Source organism: Salvelinus alpinus, chromosome 2, assembly GCF_045679555.1.
Source record: "Salvelinus alpinus chromosome 2, SLU_Salpinus.1, whole genome shotgun sequence".
NCBI classification, from domain to species: domain Eukaryota; kingdom Metazoa; phylum Chordata; class Actinopteri; order Salmoniformes; family Salmonidae; genus Salvelinus; species Salvelinus alpinus.
Window position 1 is genome coordinate 23,922,290 of NC_092087.1, and position 10,079 is coordinate 23,932,368.

The 10,079-nt window shown below is 40.9% G+C and overlaps 1 pseudogene; it reads left to right on the forward strand.

The window, feature by feature from the left end:
* Positions 1-3,869: 3,869 nt before the first annotated feature.
* Positions 3,870-8,086, forward strand: LOC139540665 (mRNA export factor-like; annotated as a pseudogene).
* The last annotated feature ends 1,993 nt before the right edge of the window (positions 8,087-10,079 follow it).

A 10,079-nucleotide genomic window follows, 5' to 3' on the forward strand; every position in this document is an offset into this window, starting at 1 on the left:
ATGCAGGTTAAAATATCAAAACAAACTCTGAACCAATGACATTAATTTGGGGACAGGTCAAAAAGCATTAAACATGTATGGCAATTTAGCTAGTTCGCTTGCACTTGCTAGCTAATTTGTCCTATTTAGCTAGCTTTCTGTTGCTAGCTAATTTGTCCTGGGATATAAACATTGAGTTGTAATTTTACCTGAAATGCACAAGGTCCTCTATTCTGACAATTAATCCACACATAAAAGGGTCAACCGAATCGTTTCTAGTCATCTCTCCTCCTTCCAGGCTTTTCCATCTTTGAACTTACATGGTGATTGGCATCTACACTTTCATAGTATTACCTCGACAACCGGCAAAACAGTTTGTCTTTCAATCACCCACGTGGGTATAACCAATGAGGAGATGGCACGTGGGTACCTGCTTCTATAAACCAATGAGGAGATTGGAGAGGCAGGACTTGCAGCGCGATCTGCGTCAGAAATAGGAATAACTTCTAACTTCCTTGGCAACGCAGACGCTCGTTGGCGTGCGCGAGCAGTGTGGGTGCAATAATTGAATAAAATATATATTTATTTTGCAACGCTCACGCACGTGACGCGAGCGGTGTAGTCAGGGTATTAGGGATGGTCTGCACATTGTCCTGCACCTCCCAGCACTGCACCTTTGGTTAGGGCACACAGAGAGCAATTAAGACAGCAGTTACCAACCGTGGTTCTGGAGAGCTATAGATGTGATGTGCATACTGTTGTTCCAAACCAGGACTACTTCCAACCTGATTCAACTTATAGTGACAATCACTCACGTCATTGGCCCAGGATCCTTGAATGTGGAAGTTTCCTGGCATGGTGGGCGGAATGAAAGCCATGCAGCTGATGCTGTCATCAGGTGGCGAGGTGACCTCAACGTCAGCTAGAATTTAAAATAATTGAAAAGATGATGTCGACAGAGAGTGCTGCCTCGCTTCTAGTTCTTATGAAACTTTGCCATATTTCGTTTTTTTAATGTATTATTTCTTACATTGTTAGCTCAGAAAATGTTATGTGTTATTACATACAGCCGGGAAGATCTATTGGATATCAGCGAGGCGGTAACTCACCAGCACTACCAGCATTACGACCAGGAATATGACTTCCCCGAAGCGGATCCTTTGTTCGTACCACCCAGGGCATTTAAACTGATTCCAGTGTTCGACCCAAAACCACGCCGGGGAAAGCGTGAGTAATTACTCGCTAGAGTAAAGGATCCTAATTTCAAACTCTCCAAAAAAGTGTTTCAAATTCTAGAAACTGCCAATATTTATAGTAACTGAAAAAGGATCTTATGTAGATTGTTGCAATAGCCCTCTGACTTTAAAGAATATTTATATTAAAACTGTGATTCCTAAAAAAATTGTCCGGAGATTTGGCCAATTCAGCTATACCATAAGGGTCAGCTATACCATAAGGACCTCTTCTTCATGGTCTGTAAAGTCCTTTACTTTTGATAGATTTAAATAAACAATATATCACCATGGTCACAACCATAAACTGTAAACTCCAGCTCCCTGATAGATTAAGATAGAATATGAATTGTCAAATATGTTTATTTAATTAGGTTTTAAAGTCTTATTAAAGCAACTGAGGAAAAACTAAATTGCTACTGTGTATACCACTTGAATGAAGAAGAAAAATGTGGCAACTCCATAAAACATCAACTCCGTCAGATTTTTGTCTAACGTCAACTCCGTCAGATTTTTGTCTAACGTCAACTCCGTCAGATTTTTGTCTAACGTCAACTCCGTCAGATTTTTGTCTAACGTCAACTCCGTCAGATTTTTGTCTAACGTCAACTCCGTCAGATTTTTGTCTAACGTCAACTCCGTCAGATTTTTGTCTAACGTCAACTCCGTCAGATTTTTGTCTAACGTCAACTCCGTCAGAGTGCTGAAAGATTAGATTGAATGGTTATGTTTTTATTGGGGATTTTCAAATGAATAATTCTCTATATTTGACAAATGTTTGTATTGAACATGTATTTTTAGAGGCTAAAATATGTTTGTTTTTGAGTAGGCCTATCTGTTGTCAACTCTGTCACTGATGCTAACCCCCATAAAATATTTTTTGTTGTTGTTAATATTACGAAAAAATATTTAAATCAATCTTCTGCAAAATATGGTTAAATTATTGAAGTATCTGCTATGCTAGATGTTTGTTTTATAAATGTTGTTTTATGTTCTGAATCTAGAAAAACATGCCAAAATGCTAACGAGTTAGTTGCATTGTCTGAAGAAAAAATGTATGTACTTCAAAATATTTGTGAAACAATAGTTGAGATTGTCTTGTCTTTTAAGAATCCCTGAGGGGTGGAATCTCAGAATAAATGTGTAAAGTGATAAAAACAAATGTAGCTAGTTGTGCAAGACATTTTATAGATAAAAGGATAAGTAGCATATTGTATTTAACTGTGTGCATGCTTTTTTCTTAGAGAAAACAGCTGAGTCAAAGGGGGTGTGGCGGATTTTAAAACACTTCCGTGTGAGTTTACCCTTGTGCATCCTCTGTCGAAGTAGGTAATCGAGGAGGGGAGCAGACTTCTTTGTTCACCTACTAACGAATTGACACTCTCCTCAATCCCTCAACCACTTAACGGTTTCTGGGTCACGGAGGAGGATGGAGGAGTTGAGATGACGGACTTCTGTCCAATTGATAATCTTCCATGGTCTATTTGATAATACTAACAAGTAACGTTACTGAATCAAAAGCGCTAGCACCAGCTACGGTGAACACCTTTCTTACGTATCTACACTAGGAAGATTTTACCTGACACCCTATGATTTAACTAATTTACCTGACCCCATATAGATATATTTCACAACAATAGATGGATGGCTAATAGCCATGCTATGGAAATGTGTCACCTGTGTGGTCATGGTTAGAAGGGATGCAGCTAAGTCAAAGTGACATCAAAAGTTGCCTGTCCGAGTCATGTCTGGGAGAATTTTTGTATTTTAGCTTTTCTGAACCTTAACCTAACGATGCTAACCTGCTACGAAAAGACACTTCTGACATTAGCTGCATCCCATGTAGTCAAAACCCACCTGTGCCAGTACTCAACTTCAACTGTCACAGACAAATGATGTAAGGTTTTGCATGTTGTATTTTTCATAGAAATTTAAATAATTTTGTTTTGCAATGCCCCCATACTATCAAATTATCAATATTATTTCTTATAATTTAAAATGGAAACTGCATGCAATGATACAAACTTCTGATTGGAAATCTGACTGACAGTGTAGACTACTTGGTTTTTAATGTTTTCAGAATTTCCCCAAATTACCTGACACTACTAACATGGTGTTGTGTTGAGGATTACATTCTATTAATTTCAATTTAATATGACTATAATTTCAGTAATATTACTGATATGGGTGGGTTTTGGGAAGCCTGCACACCCACAACATACTTTTACAGAAGTAACATAGAATAACAACTTTTCTCAGCATGTGATCACAGAATACAAAACTCTCAAGGTGCACATCTAAAGAGAAACTGAGGCGATAAACTTGCTCTAGCTTGCCCATTTCACATGTGAATCAAGATCAAAAGGGAAGTAATGTGCTTCAATTAATATTATAATGCAACATGTTTCCCCGCGGCTTTTTTGCCACGTTCACATGCTATCAGAGTTATCGCAAGCTGCTAGTTCCCAGTGGGAAATTTCACTTGAACGACCCTCCAAGTCGGAATTATTAGTGGGAAACTGTTGTTACCTGAGTTGCCAAGTTGTGACGTTTCACCACTGATCTTTTACCTTTTCAACAAAAAGATGACAACAAATCCGTTTTTTGACAATTACAATGTTATCAATATGGAGAATGTAGCTAGTTTGGCATATGTCAATGTTAAGCAATGTACTGGACATTTGCTGGAGTGATGTAAGCCTGGCATAACACAGTAGAACTGCAAGCACAGAGAATTATGAATATACTATTGTTCACACAGCTACTGCCTTAAAACTACAATACATTTAAGATGCTGGATGAGCAATGAGAAACAATGCTATGTCGGTGTATTGGAAATGGGAATATAAAATACCTGGATTCCAGGGTCTGATTATACACTTTTCTGTTTAAACAGGATGGAAGCAAAGTTTTGTCGGACAACACAGCTAAGATGTGGGACCTGAACAGAAACCAGGTTGCACAGGTAACAACCTCCTCTCTCTTTTCAACCACATTGCCCTAACAGACTAATAACATAAGGATGATGATAAAATTATCTTGATGAAAACCCACGTTTACCTCCTAGCACGATGGCACTGGATAAAAACTCTTAACTACAGCTGTATTATGACGGGCAGCTGGGACAAAACACTGAAGACCGTCATTCTAAACATTTGAGAATCGTCATCTCTCAGAATGTTATAAAATGCACTTTCGAAGTCATTGGTTCTAATTACAAAAGGAGGATGTTAGATGTGATGACCTCCTTCCCTCATCTCTTTGTCCCCCCCTCAGTTCTAGGACACATGCTCCCCCAATCCCATAATGTCTCTACAGATACCAGAGAGAAGCTAGTGTGCATATGTGGTGTACCCCATAGCAGTGCTGGCCATAGCAGAGAGAGGCCTTCCCTTTCATTTTCTCTTAATCACGTATTGTTTCTCTCTCTCTCTGTATAATGTTCATCTTAACATCATTTGCAGCCTCGGTTCTTCATGAATGTCCTCTGAATGCCCTTGTTGAACTTTCTCTACAGCATCGCTGTGTGGAAATATTTAAGGACAAGCGGGCTTTACACAGGCTTTGCACTGGGGGTCGCATGGCTATCAACTACATTAACCCCCCAAACCTGTGTGACCACATAGAAGGCTCAAGTTTTGGAATTCAAAGTCCCAGTAAGATTATTGAATTGTGATGTACCTGTCTATGGGCTTTTTGTTGCAGAGCCAAGGACAACTTTATTTAAGTGTCACAGGTCCAATGGCACCAACACTGCTACCCCACGACCCTGTTACTGGAGAGCTACCCTCCTGTAGGTTTTCACTCCAACCCCATTTGTAACTAACCTGATTCAGTTTATCAACCAGGTAATTATTAGAATCAGGTGTGCTAGATTACGGTTGGACCGAAAACCTACAGGACGGTAGCTCTCCAGGAACAGGGTTGGCGAGACCTGCTGTATATACTGTATGTTGCCTTGTCTTTATTCAGTAATGCAATGGTGCCTTTCTTTACATGAGTAGTTGTCAATTAGTCTCAAACTAAACAACGTAGCATTGATCTCTCTCCCTACCATATTTTCTATATCTTTCTCTCTCTCTCTCTCTTAACCCCCCCCCCCCCTCTCTTGCTCCCCCCTGTTTCTCCGCCTCTACCTCACTCTCTCAGGTGAATGCTATCTCCTTCCACCCTGTCCACGGTACAATGTCCACTTTGGGACCTGACAGACGCTTCAGCTTCTGGGACAAAGATGCCCGCACCAAGTTAAAGACCTCAGAGCAGCTGGACCATCCAATCACCACTTGCTGCTTCCACAACAACGGCAAAATATTAGTTGTTGATTTCACTAAAATAATAAATCTACTGTATGCCTATTGTATTGTCTTATACCCGTTTGTGTTAGCACTCTAATGCAGTCAGTTGCTAACTCATGTCATCTCTGAACACCCAGGAGCATGAGTACTACAATCCCCAGAAAAATAACTACATTTTCCTGCCGAATGCTGCTGAGGAAAGAGATATGGTGAGAGAGGGACAGTTGTTGTCTGTAACCTCAGAGACAATGTCGCCTGATGGGGCTGCCCCCCTTCCTCAGTGCTGTTGTGACACTCGCTGGGACCTTCTTCAGCATCCCATGGTTGTTCGAATGCAGGGAGGCAGGCTGTTACTGGTTTTGCTCTGTTAAAAGTAGTGTGATAGAGGTTTTCAGTGCTGCTGTGTAGTGCTAAGTTTGAGGTTGCATGTGTACTGACTTGAAGTCAGGCTGTCAGTTTTGGTTTAACCTATGCTGTGCATATAGGCTCCCTTAGCCCATGAAGGGTCAGTGATTTCCTAGAATGGAGAAGGCTCGATTTGAGAACTTAATTTGTAGGAAAAATAAGGATTTTCAGTGCCTTTCTAAACACCTGGACCTATGCCTCGGCGTGGTGTTGCATACTGAGCATGGACCAATCAGAGGAGACTACCCGCCCAGTATTGATGACAGCTGTGTGACAATTTTTTTTATTTCACCTTTATTTAACCAGGAAGGCCAGTTGAGAACAAGTTCTCATTTACAACTGCGACCTGGCCAAGATAAAGCAAAGCAGTGCGACACAAACAACAACACAGTTACACATGGAATAAACAAATGTACAGTCAATAACACAATAGAACAAAAGGTCTATATACAGTGTGTGCAAATGGCGTGAGTAGATAAGGAAATAAATAGGCCATAGTAGCAAAGTAATTACAATTTAGCAAATTTACACTGGAGTGATAGATGTGCAGATGATGATGTGTAAGTAGAAATACTGGTGTGTGTAACGCCTGTCGTCGGAATGAGTGGACCAAAGCGCAGCGTGAAAAGTGTTCATGATTTTATTTATTATCAAAAAACACTCGAACAAAGTAACACAACGAAAGTGAACAGTTCTGTCAGGTAACAGAGACTAACAGAAAATAACTACCCACAAAACACAGGTGGGGAAAAGGCTGCCTAAGTATGATTCCCAATCAGAGACAACGATAGACAGCTGCCTCTGATTGGGAACCACACTCGGCCAAAAACAAAGAAATAGAAAACATAGAAATAAAGAAACTAGAATGCCCACCCTAGTCACACCCTGGCCTAACCAAAATAGAGAATAAAAGCCTCTCTATGGCCAGGGCGTGACAGTGTGTAAAAGAGCAAAAAAAGTAAATAAAAACAATATGGGGATGAGGTAGGTAGTTGGATGGGCTATTTACAGATGGGCTGTGTAAAGCTGCAGAGATCGGTAAGTTGCTCAGATAGCTGATGCTTAAAGTTAGTGAGGGAGATATAAGTCTCCAACTTCAGCGATTTTTGCAATTCGCTCCAGTCATTGGCAGCAGAGAACTGGAAGGAAAGGCGGCTAAAGGTGGTGTTGGCTTTGGGGATGACCAGAGAGATATACCTGCTGGAGCGTGTGCTACGGGTGGGTGTTGTTATGGTGACCAGTGAGCTGAGATAAGGCAGAGCTTTACCTAGCAAAGACTTATAGATGACCTGGAGCCAGTGGGTCTGGAGACGAATATGTAGCGGGGGCCAACCGACAAGAGCATACAGGTCGCAGTGGTGGGTGGTAGATGGGGCTTTGGTGACAAAACGGATGGCAATGTGATAGACTGCATCCAGTTTGCTGAGTAGAGTGTTGGAGGCTATTTTGTAAATGACATCGCCGAAGTTGAGGATCGGTAGGATGGTCAGTTTTACGAGGGTATCTTTGGCAGCGTGAGTGAAGGAGATTTTGTTGTGAAATAGGAAGCAGATTCTAGATTTAATTTTGGATTGGAGATGTTTAAAAACCTCTTTGAGCTAGGTGGGACGCTAGCACCCTGTTTATCAAACGTGTTGGAAAAACTTGTTAAAAATCAACTGACTGACTTTCTGTATGTCACACCCTGGCCTCTGTTATATTGATTTTCTTTATTAGTTTAGTTAGGTCAGGGTGTGACATGGGATGTTTGTGTGTTTTGTCTAGTTTAGGGTGTGTGTATTGTTTAGGGGGTTTTGTATAGTGTATGGGGTTGTGTTCAGTAGAGAGGTTTAGGAAAGTCTATGGTTGCCTGGTTTGGTTCTCAATCAGAGACAGCTGTTTATTGTTGTCTCTGATTGGGAGCCATATTTAATGCAGCCATAGGCTTTAGGTGATTGTGGGTAATTGTCTATGTTCTATGTTGCATGTGTGCACTTAGTTCGTTTTAGCTTCACGATCGTTTGTTTTTTGTTCGTTTAGTAAGTGTTTGTTTTTCTTCATTAAAAGAAGATGGCTTTCTTTCACGCTGCGCCTTGGTCCACTCATTCGTCATATAACGGTCGTGACACTGTAGTATTCTCTTGGGTATGCAATCTGGTTCCCGCTCAGGTTATGGATGTGTCACTGCAACCTTAACGGTCCTCAATGATGTCACCATTGCCCTTGATTCTAAGCAATATTGTGCTGCTATTTGTATTGACTTGGCCAAAGCTTTTGATACGGTAGAGCATTCCATTCTTGTGGGCCGGCTAAGGAGTATTGGTGTCTCTGAGGGGTCTTTGGCCTGGTTTACTGACTACCTCTCTCAAAGAGTGCAGTGTATAAAGTCAGAAAATCTGCGTTCTCAGCCACTGCCTGTTAACAAGGGAGTACCACAAGGCTCAATCCTAGGCCCCACGCTCTTCTCAATTTGCATCAACAACATAGCTCAGGCAGTAGGAAGCTCTCTCATCCATTTATATGCAGATGATACAGTCTTATACTCAACTGGCCCCACCCCGGATTTTGTGTTAAATGCTCTACAACAAAGCTTTCTTAGTGTCCAACAAGCTTTCTCTACCCTTAACCTTGTTCTGAACACCTCCAAACAAAGGTCATGTGGTTTGGTAAGAAGAATGCCCCTCTTCCCACAGGTGTTATTACTACCTCTGAGGGTTTAGAGCTTGACGTAATCACCTAATACAAGTACTTGGGAGTATGGCTAGACGGTGCACTGTCCTTCTCTCAGCACATATCAAAGCTGCAGGCTAAAGTTACATCTAAACTTGGTTTCCTTTATCGTAACCGCTCCTCTTTCACCCAAGCTGACAAACTAACCCTGATTAAGATGACCATCCTACCCATGCTGATTACGGAGACATAATTTATCGATCGGCAGGTAAAGGTGCTCTCAAGCGGCTAGATGTTCTTTACCATTCGGCCATCATATTTGCCACCAATGCTCCTTATAGGACACATCGCTGCACTCTATACTCTTCTGTAAACTGGTCATCTCTGTATACCCGTCGCAAGACCCACTGGTTGATGCTTATTTATAAAACCCTCTTATGCCTCACTCACCCGTATCTGAGATATCTACTGCAGCCCTCATCCTCCACATACAACACCCGTTCTGCCAGTCAAATTCTGTTAAAGGTCCCCAAAGCACACACATCCCTAGGTCGCTCCTCTTTTCAGTTCGCTGCAGCTAGCGACTGGAACGAGCTGCAACAAACACTCAAACTGACAGTTTTATCTCAGTTTTATCAGTTTGACCTTTGTGCTGATGACTTTGCCCAATAATGTACCATGTTTTTGTGCTGCTACCATGTTGTGTTGCTACCATGTTGTTGTCATGTTGTGTTGCTACCATGCTGTGCTGTCATGTTTTGCTGTTATTTTGTTGTCTTTATGTAGTGTTGTGTCTCTCTTGTTGTGATGTATGTTTTGTCTGATATTTATATTCTATTTTTAAAAATTTATCCCAGGCCCCTCTCCCCGCAGGAGGCCTTTTGCCTTTTCGTAGACAGTCATTGTACATAAGAATTTGTTCTTAACTGACTTGCCTAGTTAAATAAAGGTTAAATACAAATAATTTAAAAAATATAAATAAATAAAAAACTGGAACAAACATGACCATGATGCTCTTTTATGTCTGTGCTTTAATCCAAGTGGCCACTAGGTGGAGTGTTCTGCCTTTGTGCCTGAGGTGATCCAGACAGAGACAAAGAAGGTTGGGAGGTAATTTGAGGATCAAATTAGTGGTTTGATTCATCAGGTGAGTGCTTTGAGTGGTAAAGAAGCCTGGGATTGAGGGTTTATCAGTTGGATATGAATTTTATTTTTTTATTTTTTATTTCACCTTTATTTAACCAGGTAGGCTAGTTGAGAACAAGTTCTCATTTGCAACTGCGACCTGGCCAAGATAAAGCATAGCAGTGTGAACAGACAACACAGAGTTACACATGGAGTAAACAATAAACAAGTCAATAACATGGTAGAAAAAAAAGAGAATCTATATACAATGTGTGCAAAAGGCATGAGGTAGGCAATAAATCGAATAATTACAATTTAGCAGATTAACACTGGAGTGATAAATCATCAGATGATCATGTGCAAGAAGAGATACTGGTGTGCAAAAGAGCAGAAA